Source organism: Gallus gallus, chromosome 1 (genome assembly GCF_016699485.2).
Source record: "Gallus gallus isolate bGalGal1 chromosome 1, bGalGal1.mat.broiler.GRCg7b, whole genome shotgun sequence".
In the NCBI taxonomy this organism is placed as follows: domain Eukaryota; kingdom Metazoa; phylum Chordata; class Aves; order Galliformes; family Phasianidae; genus Gallus; species Gallus gallus.
Window position 1 is genome coordinate 136632939 of NC_052532.1, and position 18220 is coordinate 136651158.

At 42.8% G+C, this 18220-nt stretch overlaps 1 protein-coding gene across 1 annotated transcript in view; it reads left to right on the forward strand.

The window, feature by feature from the left end:
• SH3RF3 (SH3 domain containing ring finger 3) overlaps positions 1-18220 on the forward strand; it is a 231622-nt gene that overhangs the window by 37177 nt on the left and 176225 nt on the right. The gene's annotated exons all lie outside the window — the stretch shown is intronic.

An 18220-nucleotide genomic window follows, 5' to 3' on the forward strand; every position in this document is an offset into this window, starting at 1 on the left:
CAGATGCTTCTCCATATTTTCCTCAGGATGGTTCAGCCAGGCCATAGCACAGAGTCAGAAAACGTGGCTGTTCTCACTCAAAAATTTCCATTTTTGAATAATAGGGCCTGCAGATCTGATCAACTTTGGAGACAAATGGAGCACTTAAAATTCAAATGAGAACAGACGAGATAGGGGCTTATTTTTCTGATGCCATGCCACAGTGAAATTTTGGTGGTTTTTGCCCAAATGTGGCCATAATTCAGGAAAACAGATGGGAACTGCAGTGAGGGAAGGAGTCTCTCCAGCTGGAAGAACTAACTGCTGCTGCTGGCTGACTGTTCTCATGCCCTCCTGCTGCAAGCAAGTGGAAGTCCTGCAGCAACGCTGCCTGCAGACCTCTGTCTTGGGAGTATTGAAATTTTCTAGGGAGCTTGATGATTTTCCCCCAGTCCCTACGTTAGGTGTAATGGGAACGCCATGGTAACAGTTTTCCCTTGAAAGTAGTAAATAATATTTTGGTGATGACTGCTGTACAGGATTGAAATAAAAAATGATCTAAACGGAATGATTTTGAAACTAACTTGCTAAATTATAGATAGATCTTCTCTGGAATACATTTTATAGTTATCTCTCCTCAGCATATTGTGTTCTTCTATAGATTTTTATAAAGGGAATTAGAAAAAACAGGGGACACGGGACAAATAAATTAAAGCAGAAAGGAGAATGGTAAACAGAACTTGATAATTTGCCATCTACAGAAAGACAGTATTTAAGAATGCTGGAAAAGAGAGCAGAGGTTGATAAATAAAAACGAAGAACTACCCAACCTCGCCGTAATCCTGAGGTATTGTAAATCTCACACAGCTTGAGAAAATAGATGAGAAAGTCTCTTCACAGATAAGGAAAGCTTATTTGAAAACAAAACCAGACAAATCCTGGATACTGAAGATTTTTAATTATTCGGGTACTGATTGAAATAATAACTGAGATAAAATGAAAAGAGATTTGTGTTCTGTTGAAATAATGCAGAACTGCTTTCTTACATAATTTGAATAAAAATCCTGCAGAGGCTGAGACGTCCTTCTGAAAAGTAACGTTGCTGCATTTGTTAATGATTCTTCAGAGTTCTGACACAGAATTCTCATTCAGGGCTACAGAGCTGGTTTACCCACCTTAATTCTTTCCACAGAGTTGTACGTATAAACTTGCCCATTTAATAGCTGGAGCAGAGACATGATGACATTATATTACAGAGTGACTGCGCTGGGAACATGACGCCAGGCTCACAAATGTGTGCTGTATTTCCATATGAGCAGCAAATGGGTCCTCCTTGTAACAGATGAAAGAATACACAGGAATATGAGGAGATACAGATGTCTTTATCCTCGAAATCTTTGTGAGTAAGGAAGTGTTGTTAAGAGAATAGTTGTTTTTTATGTGTTTTCCATTGAAAGGACCTGAAGCTCACGCAGGCTTTTGCACAGCCTGAAAGTTGCCTTGCTGAGCTGACCAGTGCATCCTCTCCAAAGGAAAAGGATTTTACAGCTGCTTTGCAGGATTGGGCATTGTTCAAGTTCCAATGTCAGTGACAATGGAGTACCAGAAGGGGTCAAGTAAGAAAGGCATTTTGGCCCTGAGCTGCTGAGGGGTTCCCAATAAGCGGAACAAAGTCAGGCTGAGCTTAAAGGCTGCCGTGTGCCGCATGGGAGTCATCCTGGTGGATTGCTGCAGGGTGGCATGGGAAACACCATGAAGTCTGACCTCTCTGCCCTCCTGCTTCCTCACACCACTTGACTTAGTCTTCAAGGATGGATAGGGTGCAAGATGCTGGAAATAAAACTTCCGATGTGTGCATATTTATTCAGCCCTCAAATTTATACTTTCCCTGTTTGCTCTGGGGTGCAGTGCAATGGGAAAGCTGAGCATCCAGGAGATTATTTTTGTGCTATTCTCTTCACATAGGATGCTGTGAGCGTCATGGTAGAGAACAAGCCAGAAGTAAAGCAAAAATGCTACCTTAAGAATTAGAAAAAAAGGCATGCTGATTTACAGAGATTAATAAATGATGGGAAATGCTCATAAGGCAGATTTGTTGTGGGCAGATGGTAAGAGACAGTGTTTGTCACTCGGAATGATAGTGCTTAATTGAACACAAAAGATAAGGAAATAGCAGATGTATTCATCAGTTAATTTGCTTTTCTATTTAAAGATGAGAAAAATTATAGTGACTTTAAGTTGCTATCGCTTTTTGTGTCCCCGGTGCAATTGGAAAGGACTTATTCTGAAGACAGCACGGTTAGAGGGAGGTATTGAAGACATCCCTAAGGGGATGACAGAAAGCAGTTTGTCTACTGAAAGTTTTCCATTTTAGTTGTGTTCATGGAGAGTCAGATCTTTGTTGATGTAAGGATGAAATGTGTTTGTTAATTATGTTTGAATAAAATAACAAACTGTGATCTCAAGACCATCTGTAAATGAAAAACCAGGTGGCTGAGCAGCAGAATGAGGCTTGCAAATAGAGTGTCATAAAAATTTGGGGCGTAAGAACCACTTGCATGTCTGTGAAGAAATGCAGTAGCCGCTTTCTGTGTTATTAGGCTTTAACTTGAGCACAGTTCCTCTGGGGATGCCCATTTACTTCTTGGTCTTTATGTTTATTGAGAAAAGTAAATTTTTTGCAGGATCCGTTATGAATGAATTCTTCCAGAAGTGAGCTCTCTTTAGTATAGTCAGGTGTGTTATTACCCTGATGTGATATCTCATGCTTCGTTGAATGTGTCCCTTGAGCTCCCTTTGTTTAACATTCCTGTCATTCCCTCTCCTGCCTGCCTTGGCTCTGCTGTGATGCAGTTAGCGTCACCTGTGCACAAGTGTGGAAGGAGATGAGACTTTCACACAATCAGTTGTGAAGCTAATGAAAAAGGATGTGTCGTGTTTGTTTAGCTTCTTCCTCTGACCTAGATTTTAAACTGTTAACACCGACCACCACCACCAGCTTTGTCTTGTACTTATTCCTGGAAATACTCGGTGATGATCTGTGTTACCAAGCAGTGCTCGCCCTTCCAAATCTGAAGTCGGAACTCGTTTTCTGCATTGAACCTGATTTCTCAGTCTCTAACCTCCTCTCTGCTTAAATGCAACAAAATGAACTTATTAACACGATGCTTCACACACCGTAACTTTTCACGATGCAGAATTATTTTTTTCTGGAACAAGTGGGTGAATCACGTAGAATGTTAAGAGATACTTAGTACTAAGTTGGGAAGATTCTGTTTTTCAGAAAAAAAGTGTGATTTTTTTTTCTTGCAGATGCAAAGTAGATATTAACATACAAAATCCAAAGCTCTTGCCTCTAGATACTCCTAGGAGGCACAAGTTCTCTCCATAAGCCTGGAGAGCGTGCATTCACTTGAAGCGTAAGCCTCGAAGACAGAAAGACGTGAAAAATGCACCCAGAATATATGCGTACACGTTTCCTTTCTGAGTATGATGTGTGTATCTTTTAAACACCCGACCCTTCCTCAGGCTTGTGATTTCAACCAGTAAGCAGCTGAAAACAGATCATATCAAATTGCAAGTCCCTTGAAGTAGAATGAGGTAGAATTCTGTTTCATTTAATGGAACTTCTTGGTTCTGAACAAAATGTGCTCATCTGCAGCATTTCAACACGTGCTTTTGAAAATATATATTTTGAAAATATATATGCCTTCATGAATGCTGAGAGGCAACGATATCCAGGCGTAACTTGCAAAAGTCTTGCTCTTTGTGTTTTAAGCATCTGCAAAGCTTTATATTATTGCATCTCCTCCCTGAAATGAGGAACATTTAAGACTGTATATATTCCTGGCTAATGTTAAATAAATTGTGCTGGAAAGCAGCTCTGGAGCATGGTATAGAGGAGCTGCAGCTCTGCTGGTAGCTTCAGGTTGTTTCTAATACAGTGTTCCTTTTACTCTTAACCGCAGTAGGAACCACAGGAGACTGAGTAGCTTAAATCTGTGCCAAAATCAACCAGAAAACTGGAGCTACATTGTTACATGAAAGGGTTACAGGGAAAGCGTTAAGGTTTTTTGATAGAGTGAATTCTGCAACTTTGAAGGGATTTGATTTTAGCATCATTTGGGGAATTCTGGGCTTTCCAACATTTGTCGTATTTTCTGGGAGTTATATAAGGTGTTTTTCCCTTCTGAAAAGTCTGATTGAATTATCAGCCAGGATTTCAGTTTAATTAAGCTCTTCCCTGTGACTTTTTCTTTGATGTGTGTAAATATATTCTGTATTGCGCCAGCTTTTTTTTTCCACACAGATTTTGAAGTTCTTTAAAAGCAGTGTGGAGATGCTTATAATTGAAACATTAGCTCTGTATCTCCCAAGTTTGGTGCCTCCTAATTATTTATTACTTCACCGTCAAGAACTATCAAAGTGACACTGAAGTTTCAGAATATATCTGTTTTATACAGAATGTTGGAAAGCTATTTGCAAGATTTGTTAAGCAATCAGAGCCCTTTAGAATGATTGCTGAGTTGGCCTTCGCAGTACATGAAATGCACAATGATGTTAAATTGTAATTATTAAAAATTAGCAAGTAAAAATGTGGCAGAAGCATCTATGTGCAGCGTTTCATCGCTGCAGGCTCGGAATATGTAATGTGTCTCACATCTGCAGCTCATTATGACCTGGGATGGGACAGAGCCCGGTACATCTGTGAGAACAATGTCTAGTGGCAAGTGGACAGGGCTGGCACCCAGCGCCAGTAAGTCTTTATGCTCGATTTCACGTTCCACATCGCCTCCTGACAGCTGGCATGAGAGGTCATCATCATCCTTTCAGCACTTTGTCTTCATTTGTGCTGAAGGCAGCAAGCAGCCTTGTTCATCTGGAAGAGGGCACCGCCGTGGGCGGCTGGTTGTGTTGCGCAGGGTGCCAGGACCTCGTGTGGATGGAGGGCTTGGGTGGTTGTAGTGCTCAAATGCAGTTGGAAATTCACCGGAATGAAAAGATTACAAATGTAAAAAGCTAGTAAGAGGCTACGGAGACAGGGAAGAGTCTGTAGGGCAAGGTGTGTGAGGAGCGGCTGAGGCCCCTTGGTGTGCTCAGCACAGAGCAGAGGAGCTGAGGGGAGGCCTCATGGCGGCTGCAGCTCCTCACAGGGAGCGGAGGGGCAGCGCTGAGCTCTGCTCTGTGTGACAGCGACAGGGCCCGAGGGAACGGCATGGAGCTGTCAGGGGAGGGGCAGCTGGGGGTTAGGGAAAGGGGCTGCACCAGAGGGCGGTGGGCATGGAACGGGCTGCCCAGGGCTGTGGGCACAGCTCCGACCTGCTGGAGTTCAAAGGGCATTTGGGCACTGCTCTCAAACATAGGGTTTGAATTCTGGGTGGTCCCGTGTGGAGCAGGGAGTTGGACTTGTTCATTGATCCTTATGGGTCCCTTCCAACTCAGGATACTCTGTGATTCTGTCCTAACTTTCCCATACAAATGTATGCGTGGTCGCAAAACCTGAATCTCATCTCTCTTCTCTCTAGCAAGCCACACATCAGGGGAGTGCTGACAGGACACAGGCATGCTGTTCCACCTGTTGGTCACCAGAACTATTTAGGAATCAGCAGTACAGGTGGAGTCAGATTGAGCTCACCTCTGTTTATCCATGTGTGAGGGAACATGAGATATTTAAAATGGAAAATAATGGCTGTGGAGAACAACAACAACAACAAAACATGTAATGGGCTCAAATGCATTTGCATTGCAGAGGGAGGCAGGGGCAAAGGAGAGGAGGTTGGGATCGCTTTGCAGGGATGCTGTGAGGCGGGAAGCCGGCGGCTGTGTTTGCAGCAGCACACTTTGGGAGAGCACAACACATGCAATTACCAAAGTAAGAGACGTCAGTGAATGAACGCATTTGGCAAACTGTTTGTGCTTAATCTGTGCCGATTTGCGGAGCCTACAGTGGTTTTCTTTGTCCCCTGGGAAAAAGTAGGGGGGAGAAAAAGTGTCCGGTTGCTATGACAACAGTGCAGGGCTGGAGATAGAAGAGACTTATCCAATTTCATTTTTGAAAATCTATATGAAACGACGCAGGTAATTACACATGTAGTGATTTGCCATGCAGCATAGCAGCTTCTTTTCAGGATGCGCATGTCACGGAACATTATGCCGAGACCCTTTTAAGAGCAGGCACATGAATGTATTGACATCTCAGTGCGAATATCGCTGGAGAAATTATACCAGCAGGAATGAAAGAGGGCGTGACAGCAGCCCCGCTCACCTTCAAGAAACAGAGTAAGATTCAATTAACAAGTTGCCAGTGGAAACCTGTATATAATTATAGCTCTATTATGCTGCCCGTGTTGTTTTCCCATAGAAAATACAGTTTTTAATTAACTTGTGGATTTGGCTCCGACACCTACGTGCACCCTGACAGGAATGGGCTCGGTGTTTTCCCAGTCACGGCTGGCACTGTACAAAAAATAATGGTAGCACCCTGCAGGCCTCCCTCGAGCGGGATACTTTGGGCATGGCGCTGCCCAGGCCCCGGGAAGCAGGCACAGCTCTTCCCCTGTATTGTGTTCTGCAGGAAAGAAAGTGAAATTAGTTGTGTTTTTGTCAGAGGAAATGTTATCCTCCTGGAGATGGCAGGTCAGCAGTGGCAGTGTTTGTGGGAAGGAGCAGGGTGGAGGAGGTGCTCTGGGGGAGCCTAGAGGCTGTGTCTTCCATGAAGCCCATGGGTTTATCTGCCTAGAGAAGGAGGAACGCAAAGTCCAGCCACATCCTGAACAGGATGGGAAGGGGCAGGTTCTGCATCTTCAGGATGGGTAGGGAGGAAGGCTCTACCAACCAAACCCTGCCAAGAAGCACACGTTTTCAGTCCGTGTGGGTTTTTCTTCCCCCACCTGTTTGCCTGCCATGTTTCTCAAAGGCAATTCTGAATTACTCAAGGGAAGTAAGAGTATTTTAGATGTGGCAAACATGCTGCATTTATAATGCAAATGTCTTATAGATGTATATACCAAGCACCAGTGTTGTTTTTCTCCTGGTGTCATTTTCTTGAATGTTGTCCAGATTTTGAGTGTAGTACAAAACCACATTTCACTGAGTAGCTTGTTTCCAATGCTGAACTGTGCAGGTGCTCAGGGAACAGGAGACAATGAGGGACCACTGGAAAGCAACCCTTCCCAGCAGTATGAGAGTTTCCCTGGCTCAATGTTGCATGGAGATCACTGCCTTTGGTGGTTAGTAAAGAATTTATCTCTGAGAAACATTTTATAATCTCTTTTTGAACCCATTTATAGTTTTAGCCAGGACCACATCCTACCGCACAATTCAGAATTACAATTGTGCTTTACTTAAGAATATAATCCTTTTATTTATTTCAGACCTGTTAACTGTTATGTACTGCACGCACCCTAGTTCTTGTGCAAGAAGTTCCTGCAAAGTCATTAGGTAATCAGTTTCTACTTACAGTATGTGGTATTACCAATGCTTTGCCCATCTCTATTTTATATCTTGCCCAGTCCAAGTTCTGTGTCTTCATGCATGGAGAACTTCCTTACCCTTGCCTGTCTGTCTTTGTCTTCAACCCTTTTCTTGTTCAGCCAAGTCCTGTGGTTACTTAGCAGCTCAATAAACTGCTCAGTAAAAGCTCAATTGCTGCATAGAAATTAATGGCACCTTGCAGTGGTTTTAAGTTTGCGACCCCTAGATTACACTTAAAGTTATCTCGGGATAAGCATATTTATTTATATATATGCACCTTGAAACAGTGAGTTGAGTGTTGATGGAAGGATAATAAATAATACTCAAAGAACTGGAGTAACTGAAAAGAAAATCAGAAGACCTGCCCTATGAGGAAAAACTGAAGGAATAAGATCATTTCCACCTGGAGGTGTCTCGGGGGAGACTTCATCACAGTGTTCCAGTACTTAAAGGGTGGCTGCAAAGAGATGGAGGCTTTCTCTTCACAGGGAGCTACATGGAGCATTAAGGGACAATGGATACAAGCCGCATCAGGAGAAATTTCACCATAAATTTGTGCCATGATTATTCTAGGCAGCCCAAAATTATACTGTGGTTACTGGATTCTCCTACAGTCTCACAAGACTGAACCTTGATACTGGTAGTCAATGTGTGAGCGCAGGACGTAGTTAAGGGTATGAAGCGGCCACATCAGGTGTTAGTTCTTCTAGTTTCACGTTGATAGAATCATAGAATAGCCTGGATGGAAAAGGACCACAATGATCATTGAGTTTCAACCCCCCTGCTATGTGCAGGGTCGCCAACCACCAGACCAGGCTGCCCAGAGCCACATCCAGCCTGGCCTTGAATGCCTCCAGGGATGGGGCATCCACAGCCTCCTTGGGCAACCTGTTCCAGTGTGTCACCACCCTCTGTGTGAAAAACTTCCTCCTAATATTCAACCTAAACCTCCCTTGTCTCAGTTTAAGACCATTCCCCCTTGTCCTATCACTATCCACCCTCGTAAACAGTTGTAAATAGTGGGGCTGCCTTTGAGGGATGCCTCACTCAGGAAAGTACTCACAGAAGTTTTTATTTTTTTTCCTCTTCTCATCTCAGTATCTGGAAATAAAGAGGAAAGCCAGCACATTGCAGCCAGCAGCCCACGCAGCGCCTTTTGAGAACCACCTGGCACACAGGACTCACTAATTTAGCTGTGATAATTTTTGCTTTCACAGAAGGCAAAGGTGCTGGCAGGGACTCAAGGGGATCTGCGAGGAGCACGGTTGGGGCTGCCAGCCTCAGCGGTTCCCCCAGGGCTGTCCTGGGTTGAGGCTGGCACAGCTCCTCCGGGTGACCTCACTGCGCTGTTTGCTTAAGGCATGCTATGGGCCTGAGGCTGTTTTGGTGGGAACAGAGAGCTGTGGAGAGTGACATATAAGTGTGGCCAGGAGGAATGGGATTTTTTTTAATTTAAGGCATCCGCAGAAATTATGTTTTAAAAATCCCTCATTGTGTTCACTGTGTTCGGGTTAACACAGAGCAATAAAATGTGATGCAAAGCTTTTTCAGAAGCTGATATCCACCTGAAAGAAATCCTTTGGATATTTTAAGTCAAGAAAGTCCTGTATTTCCTCAGCAGCTGTTGCTGGTGATGGGCCATTTTGCCTTTGTACATTTATATTGCTGATCGGCCCTTTACAAATAAGAGGTCTTCATCTGGTTAAGTGGCTGGACATTTGACATCGTGTATTACAAAATCTCACATAAAATGAGATTTGTGTGGGATGGACACAACTGTTGTCACATGTGTGGGAAACCTACTGAAACACTTGAAAAGGTGAATAGACATGGCAACATTTAGGCTGTAAGAGAGATGACAGAAATGACAGCATGGTTTGATATTGGGCACATTTTGGTGTAAGACACAGAGGAAATCTGAAAGTAAATCACAAATCCTCATACCAAAGAGTGTGGTAAATGGGGCTATCCCATGTACACTGGTAATGGTAAAAAAAAAAACAAAACTACACAGGACGTTAGAAGAATAAGGATTGTGGTCAGAATATAGAAAAGTGGGGTGGGGACTGAAAAAGGTAAGGGAGATAATATGAAGGGGAAAAAAAAAGTGAAGGAAAATAGGAGAAATGAGAATGAAGACTGCAGAAGCTGTGATGGTAAGAAACTGTTGTGATTTTGCATTTAAGCTGCAAAATCTTTCTTCTGTACTGTATCTCGTAGAGCCAGACCTGTCCTTGTCTTTTGGCATGAGAGGCACAACAGCGGTGTGGTCCTGCCCAGTGAGTACATGTGCTGTGTCAAGCATCAGTGAAAATAGCATTCTGGTCACCAGGAGGTAATAAAAAGATGTTTGAGCCTACAAACAGGAGGGGAGTCAATCTACAAGGGTAGATAATAGCAGGACAAGGGGAAATGGTTTTAAGCTGAGGGAGGGAAGATTTAGGTTGGATGTCAGGGGGAAGTTCTTTACCAAGAGTGGTGAGGTGCTGGCATAGCTGCCCAGAGAGGTTGTGGATGCCCCATCCCTGGAGGTGTTCAAGGCCAGGCTGGATGGGGCCCTGGGCAGTCTGCTCTAGTATTAAATGGGGAGGTTGATGGCCCTGCCTGTGGCGGGGGGGTTGGAACTTCATGATCCTTGAGGTCCCTTCCAACCCAAGCCATTCTGTGATTCTGTGAAACGGTGATCAGGGGATCCAGGGAATGTTTTGGTATACAAAAGAGTGGACCAAAAATGGGTTGTCTCAGTGTTCTCCCTGTCTTTCTCAAGTGATTTCTGCCCCCCCAAGCAGACCCTTCCCCAAGGACTTTAGAGACTTAGCAGCCGGCCTGCCACCTCTGTAATTCCACTGTGGGAACAGAAGGGGATCTAGTAGAAAGTTAGCACTAATTACCTGAATAGCTAGTGTGATTGGTGCTATGTCCTAATATGACGGTACTACTTTTCCTTTTTCAGTTATTATGCTGGACAATAAAAAGTCAAATTTTCAGGGGGTTCCTTGCATGAGGTTTGCAGCTTGTGGTTTGCAGTAGGCACTGTCAGATGCTACAGGGATAATGATTTGGGAATTTATTTCATTAGTGCTATGGAATTTAAAAGCTGTCAGCTTTTTAGCTATTCATTCACTGGTTGGTTGTATACTTTAATGAACCTGAATTATGCAGCAAATGCCTTTCGGGTCACTGTGACACAAGGTATATCAACCTTGTATGCAGTTAGGTATGGCGTAATTAATTTTCAGTCCCGTTGTGTGATGGATTCTGTACCTTCAATTAGGATGTAGAAGAAGTGAGATTGCATCTGAGAATAGATGGAATGAGAGTGCCTGAGGCTGGGAAGCCACAGCAGTAACCTGCCAGACAGCTGAGGGTTGGCGAAACCAAGCAGGGCAGGAGAAAAGAGAGGTGAACCCCAAGAAGGCAGTCAGCTTGTCTTTCTGCTATGGGTGATGTTTTAAATGTGATAAAATCTCTTAGTTTGCAGCGGTGGTCCGGCAACTTACACATAAAACTGAGTAAAACCTTTTGGCCCACTCTTTTGTATACCAGAAACTGCAACTGAAGGTAAAACAGGGCAATCTGATGAATTGCCTCCGCGTTTTCAAAACGTTTTATGTTGATGCAAACTAAATGATAGAAAAAAGCAAAAAGCAAAGTGAGTTGATTCAGTTCTTGATTCAAATGCAGCGCTTCTCTCGGCACAGAATGGAAAATTCATTTCATCTTATTTTATCTGTGCAGGCTGGAAGAACACTGAGAATAAACAAGTAAAGCTGTGTTTATCAGTCTTGGAAGTTTTTGCCCAGTGTATTCCAGTCTTTCAGGGAAGGCTGGGAAATACGTATACCTGCACACGTATACATGCACATATACAAATACCTACTGCTTAAGTCAGCCTTATTCCAGCCTCGCGATTCAGTATTTTCAAGGGGAGGACTCATGATCTCATTCTTTCTGCCTGTCTTCCAACTTTTCTCTCATGGTTAAAATAGCATTTCTCAAATCGTCGTCATGTCAAAACTGAGACGTTCTGCCGCTCAGGCATAGTGCTGTCACCATGAAATGCTCTCATGTAAATCTAGGCTTAAGTAAATGTATATGAATTCCTGGAAACACTATACAGTAAAAGTGAAGGGCTGCCTGTGCCATAAAAATCCTTCAGAGCTGTGCAAACCAGGGTGGGACCATCAGTTAGGCTCTCAGGGCACAGCTGTCTGCACAGCGCGCTATTAGAAACAAGAATGGTTATCAGATAGCTAACCCTCACAGACTGAGATGTGGTAGTTTGCTGCGCAGACAGGTACTTTATAAGCATTTCTTTTTTCCTCAAAAATCTGGCTCACTGTCAAAATAACTCCCCGCTTTTTTGTAATAGGAGCTGAAACAGGTGTAGGCTAAGTCTGTGGCAGTCTCTGGGGATTTCTCCTCGGAAAGGTTTTGCTTCCCAAAGATTAACAGTTACACTGGTGCAACTTTGGGAGATTCTTGTAATTCCTTATTGCACTCAAGCGCCGCTCAAGGAGCCCGGTGACCTCGGATGTGGCCCTGATTCTGGAACACAACTGCCTGTGCTGCAGAGAGCCAGTTTTAAATATTTCATGTAGGCGAGCGGCTGCTGAAAAGCATGCTGCTATTTTCCATACCCCAGAATGAAAGAGAAGTTGGTTTTCTGTCCTCGTTTCTGTTTTCCTTTCCACGGCTGTGGATTTGTGTTTTGTCCACGGGCCAAGTCTGTGTGGTTCTTGGCACGCTGCTCGCGCTCTGTTTCTGCTGAGGTTTTATCAGAGCATCTCTGTCTGGGTTATACATGAAATAATTGAGAAAGCTCGGTAAGGAGGAACCTGTACAAGAGCCTTGCAGCCGTTCATTAACACAGAGCACGCATGCGTGTGAGCGGTCAGCAGTGGGCAAGATGCAGATGCAGCGTGTTTCGTTTGGATGCTGTATTGCTTTTTTGCTCTGTGGTGACATTAATAAATTGATGCAGGCAAGCATTTTAGATTTCATTACTGCCTGAAACGCCTTTTTCCTTTTGGGCTCACCCCAATTCATTTATGTGATGCTCAAATTAGAAAGAGACTGAACTATACGTGGCTGCTGAGAATTGTTGGATTATTCAATTACTGTTAACGGTGCTCAAGGAATATAAAATAATCAAGAAATATCAAAAGAAAAATCCCTATATAGCCTAGGTTACACATTCAGGGATGGATACTGTCCAAATTTAGGAGGGGAACAGGTGGCCCCAGGGCTGTGAGTGCATGGTGTTGTAGCTGGGTGCTACTGGGAGTGATTAACGCTCCACTGGCCCCTCCGGCAAACTGTCAGCAGGATGTAATTGGGATGGCAGAGTGCTCCATGAGGCTTTCCAAGCGGAGATCCCCACAGCTTGCAGGGGGGTCACTGTGGGTAAAGCGGGATGAGGGTAGCCTAGGAGCTAAGAAAAATCTCTGCAGGTTGTCCTGCCGTCTTTGTCAGCTGCTGGCTCTGAGAAGTGGAAAGCAAATTGCCTGCGGCCGAGTCTGGTGTCTTCAGTGCTCCTTCTCTCCACAAAATTAACTTATTTTATCTGAATGACCTCAGGGAGGGACTAGTCGTATCTTCCATGCGAAGGCTGAACTGAGCTCTACATCACCTTAAGCTGAATATCTAAATTATTTAAATTATCAGGTCTCCACTGGCGTCAAGCATAGGATCAGCCTGGTTTGTTCTTGTGAAGGTTAGAGCCAGTAGCCTGAACCAAAAGTGGCTTTCTTAGGATTATAACTCTCTGCACTTTAAACTTTGGCCATCCTCCTTCCAGGAAACTTTTGTTTTGTTTAAACCATAGCTCCTGCGTGTTAATAAACAGTCTTATTTTATGAATAGCTTTACACGGCAGAGAATACTCTGGATGGTGAACATTCACTGTCTGTTGTCTGGTAGGCCATACACAAGCAGGAAAGTCAATCTACAGGAAACTATTACAGCAAAATAAAACATAAATTTATTATTTTTTACAATAATAATTTACAGTTGCTGGTTTTCTCCAAGCTTTAAGCGAATGTAAATGTAACTTATCAAAGAGTCTCAGGCAAAAACCATCTATGCAGTTCTTTCCAGGCACAGCTGTCCCTGAATTAGCTGTGTCCGCGGACTACTTCTTTCAGCAGCAGCAGCAAGGCGCATCCCGTAGCTCTGCAGTGGCTGCTGGGATGGTGGCAGCACACTGTATGCTTTACTTTTGCTGCTAATATGACTTTTCATAGAATCACAGAATCATAGAATGGCCTGGGTTGAAAAGGACCACAGTGATCGCCTGGTTTCAGCCCTCCTGCTATGTGCAGGGTCGCCAACCACCAGACCAGGCTGCCCAGAGCCACATCCAGCCTGGCCTTGAATGCCTCCAGGGATGGGGCATCCACAGCCTCCTTGGGCAACCTGTTCCAGTGCATTTTTATTATCAGTGGATGAGCTAGCTGAATAGTTAAGATTTGGTGCTTTGAGCAGATAGACTGAGCAAAAATAGTTAATGCTTTGTCAGGTGAGTTATTGAGTCTCTTTTATTTGCAGTATTGTAGTTAATACAGCAGAAGTATTCATCTCAAAAGGTTCTAAGAAGGAAACAGAAGAAAACATTGTCTTCATATGATGGCTAATTAAAAGAGAATGGAGCTGAGGGGTCCCATGTGATGCAAACCATTATCTTGCCGCTTTTCCTACACCTCAAACCTTTTTCCCCATATGAAGTTGACAAGTATTTCTGCTCTGTAAATTTGGTTCACAACTCTGTGACGGTTTTGTTCATTGAGAAGTGCAGAACGTTCTTGTTATGGCCGCTGATTTTCCAGGAAGTATTAATAATTTGCAGACACCCAGATGCACAGAAGGAAGAAACAGATTTCATCTTGCTTCTTCATTTGTGATGAAGTTATGTTTTTGTTTAAAAATAAGTGCACCCAGGGAGCGGATCCTTAGGGAAACCACTGGAAACTGCTGTATGCTGAATGCAGTCAAATACGTACAACCAAACATGTTATCCTTGGCCAAGTTTGAAAAGCTCCAGTGGGATGTGCACATGAATATCTCCAGAGTTAATAACAGTAATGATATTAAAATCATATGGAAAATCGGCCGGTGTAATTATTCGTTCAGACTTGTTAAGTCTGTCTCAAGTCATTCTAGCAGGCGCTGCAGAAATCAGGAGATACTGTTGTTTTGGGAGTCGCAGCCTAAGTGGTGTTTGTTTGACTGTAAATAACGTAAATCAAAGTTGGATCCAGCATCTTCTGACAGATTTGAAGCAAGAAGACTCATATTTATCATTGACATTATTAATAAACCTGACTCAGACAGGCAAAGATCATTAAACGCATTTGTGATGTTGCTTCTGGCCTGCAGGTGCTTTGAAGCCAAGGTCAGAGGCCAGCCAGATAGCTGATTACTTCGTCTGCCCTGCTTCTGTACAGCGCAGGGTACTGGAGCGGCACTAATGTTTGTGCTAAGATTAGTAGCAAAGCCATTTTTAATCTTAACTTCCAGTTGGACACGTCTGACCTATAAAGGGTAGGTGATGAGAAGTGATGTTAGATATAGTGGCTCCCCTCTGCAGGAGCGGAGATTGTCAATTTTCTGGCATTCTGGGACTATTTCTTCTCTCCTGGCAGCGGTGACTGAAGGCAGCAGCTCCAGTCTACGAAAATGCAAACGGACCAGCAAACACTTGTCAGCAGCTGGCAATTCCCAGACTTAAAAGTGAGCACATTAAAGGAGGAGGTATTCACTTTATCCAGGGCAAGGGCACGGCTGCCCCTGCTCGTGAAGATCAGTTCAATCGGCGTCTTTAAATTCTCCTGTCAAATGTGATTTTATAATACGATTTCATGCCTTGGAGAAAAACTGTGAAAAATTAGTTTTTTCCAGTTTTCTTTCATACCACTGCTGCTTGACACAAAACAACGTTAGAAGCCAGCGAGAGATCTTCCAATGAACACTTCCTTTTATCTTCTGTGTGGCCCTAAGTCCTCATGGCTCCTGTATCACGTGAAAGTGTAGACGGTGTATTTTGGCATAGCTGCTTAACAGAAGTCCTGTCTGTTCAAAGGAACGAGCAATTGTATGAAACATTGCAATACGATCTCATTATCTTGATTCTTTTCCAAAAAAATCTCAATGCAGAGCACGTGATAGAATTTCATAATGTTAATCATTAAATGGCATAACTTGAGAATATGGAAATGCTTCTTACGTTCTGTTAGAACATATAGTGCATCAGCAACATGTCTGCTTTTTAGCCTGTTCTTGCAGTAATCTTGACCTTGGAACATTCTGATTTTGGGGCAGCTTCAAGAATCACAACTCAAGTCTTTCTGTACAGAGTCATGTGTGCAAGTTAACCTTTCATATGTGCTTGCAAGACTGCAGGTGTCAGGAAGTGTTTTCTACAGCAAGTCTCTTGGTATCACTATTGGTAGCCATCACTGTTGGTGGCTCACATAGTGATGTTTACTTAAACGTCACTTTATTTTAAATACCTATTTCATGCTTAGCATTGACGTGGCTAATAACTAATAGTGGTTCTTGTGTGAGCACACTGACTACAGGCAATCTCGTTCTGGGTAAGAAATTCCAGAGCACGCCATGTAGGAAAGGTCAAACTCATTTGCAGGGAGTTTTGGTTAACTGTGCAAGGCAGAAGCGAGCTTCATTACTTGTAATTAATCCTCAAGGTTCCTGGATGTCAGTTTACAGAGGCAGCCATGAAGGTAGTTCATGGAAGATAATTAATATTTGTTATTGGTGACTTTGAAAAGACTCTGGATTGCCATGTTTATAATCCTGCCTGTAAGGAAATTCCCTGATTAAATGGTCAGTACTGTGACTGTTGTCTGTGTCCTAAGCTGTTGTTTTTTTCACAATTGCTGCTCTTTTACAACAGAAAGGCATGGGGCTGCATGGTGCCTGCATACTGATATTCTGACATGTTGGCAGTTTGTCACGGTTTCAAAGAGAAAGTCCTTCAGGCAAAGGTTAATGCAGTTATCGGGCAGGTTAATGCTCTGTCATTGCCTGATGGCTTTTCATTGATACTTTTTTTTTCCCCTCTGTAGTTTTTTATCTCAAAATTATTAGTCTGCTCAAAGAGATTGAATGAAATCTAAAAATACATGCGTTTTATGAACAGCACAGATCTCTCCTGGAAGATATAGGCCAAATTTTCCACAGTCATTGTCCTAAATGTGGAACAGCTAATTGTAGCTGAAAGCAGAAGATATTCTCAGTTCTCTGAGTTTTACCTTGGGTTCAGATTAGGTTTTGGCTCCCGATTTGCATAGGGGTCACAGCATGCAATCTTTCCATTCTTTGTCTGTATTAATTCTTCAGGCTGGAGTGAAAGTGAGTTAAATCAGAGTGATTTCCTTGCTTTTTAGATCAGATGTCAAACTGAAGATATAACCTTATTCTCTGTTTCAGTGTTAATGTGATACTTTGTTTTTCAATTTCTTTAAGCACAACAGCTTAAAAATATTTGCAAAAACTATTTTTCTGTGCAATTCTAGGGTCTTCAAACTAAGAGACTCTTTTGTATCTTGCAAAAGATTTGACCCTCCACAGTCCTTTCTACTGTCTCCTCTGTGAGAAACAAATAAACAAAAGGCTTCTTTGCATGCTAGAGACATTAGGAAACGTATCTGGATCCATGTAGATAGTCACTGGTTTGTAGCCAGTTCTTAAGATGCAGATTTTTCTAGGTTTGAATCACAGCATTCTCTCATTAGAGCAACTCTAAATTAGTTGGAAAAAGGGAAGAAGGAGATAGTGAGTCTGGGGAGAAGACTTCTCTGTGTGAAAGCCTTTGTGAATATGAAGTAGCTTACTTGATACAATACCATTAGTTTATATTTTATTGTTTCGTGAACTAGGGTTAAGGTTAGAGGCTTTGAATTAGAAATATAACTGCACAGATTTTAATGCAGTCTTTCTGGCAAGTGTTCAACGATCCAGTGAAAAAATGTGATCTTTCTTCTACTTCGTTGGTTTGGCCATCATAAACAACGTTATTAATTATAAATCCTGAAGTAAGAGCTCTCCAACTTTGGCGACCTAGCGCTCACATTGTCTGAAGTGCTGCATTTGCCACCTCCATGGTAGTAATTAGCATGTTTATAATGAGTCTCCACTCTGGTACTGTAACCCTCATCAGTTTACACACCCGACAGCAGCTTGAGTATTTCAATGGCAAACACAAAGTCAGAGATCTGTGTATTCTCTGCTGTATTGAAATCAGTAAGGAAAATCCACCCCTGTCTAACTCTATCCCCAAAGGTATTGGTTCTTTTCTGCTCTTCTTCACTTACGGGTAATATTTACAAACATCACAGAGTTTTTTTTATGCAGAGGTTTTAAAAAGCAAGTTTTGAGCAACTGGATAAAGAAAAGGATAGATGCAGATGTATGTATTCCTAAAGGCTACTGAATGGTCACCAGTAGCATAACTGGAAGGATTCACTTTTAAAGCTGAAGTTAACTTTCAAGATCATACTTCAGACACAGTTAGCTGAGGGCATAGAGTTATAATTTCTGTGGAATGGTCATGCCTGCCAGCTTGCAAAAGTGTCTCCTTTGCCAGTGTCAGTATACACTGATACCTAAAAGCTGACAATCCAGAACATTGTGTTGGGATTTAAGGGAGATGGTTGAAGAAGGTGTGGGGTAAAAGTGACTGGAAAACCAAAGAAAGAGAAAAAAAAATAACACTTTACATGCAATGAGCTGTCATAATTCTATGCAG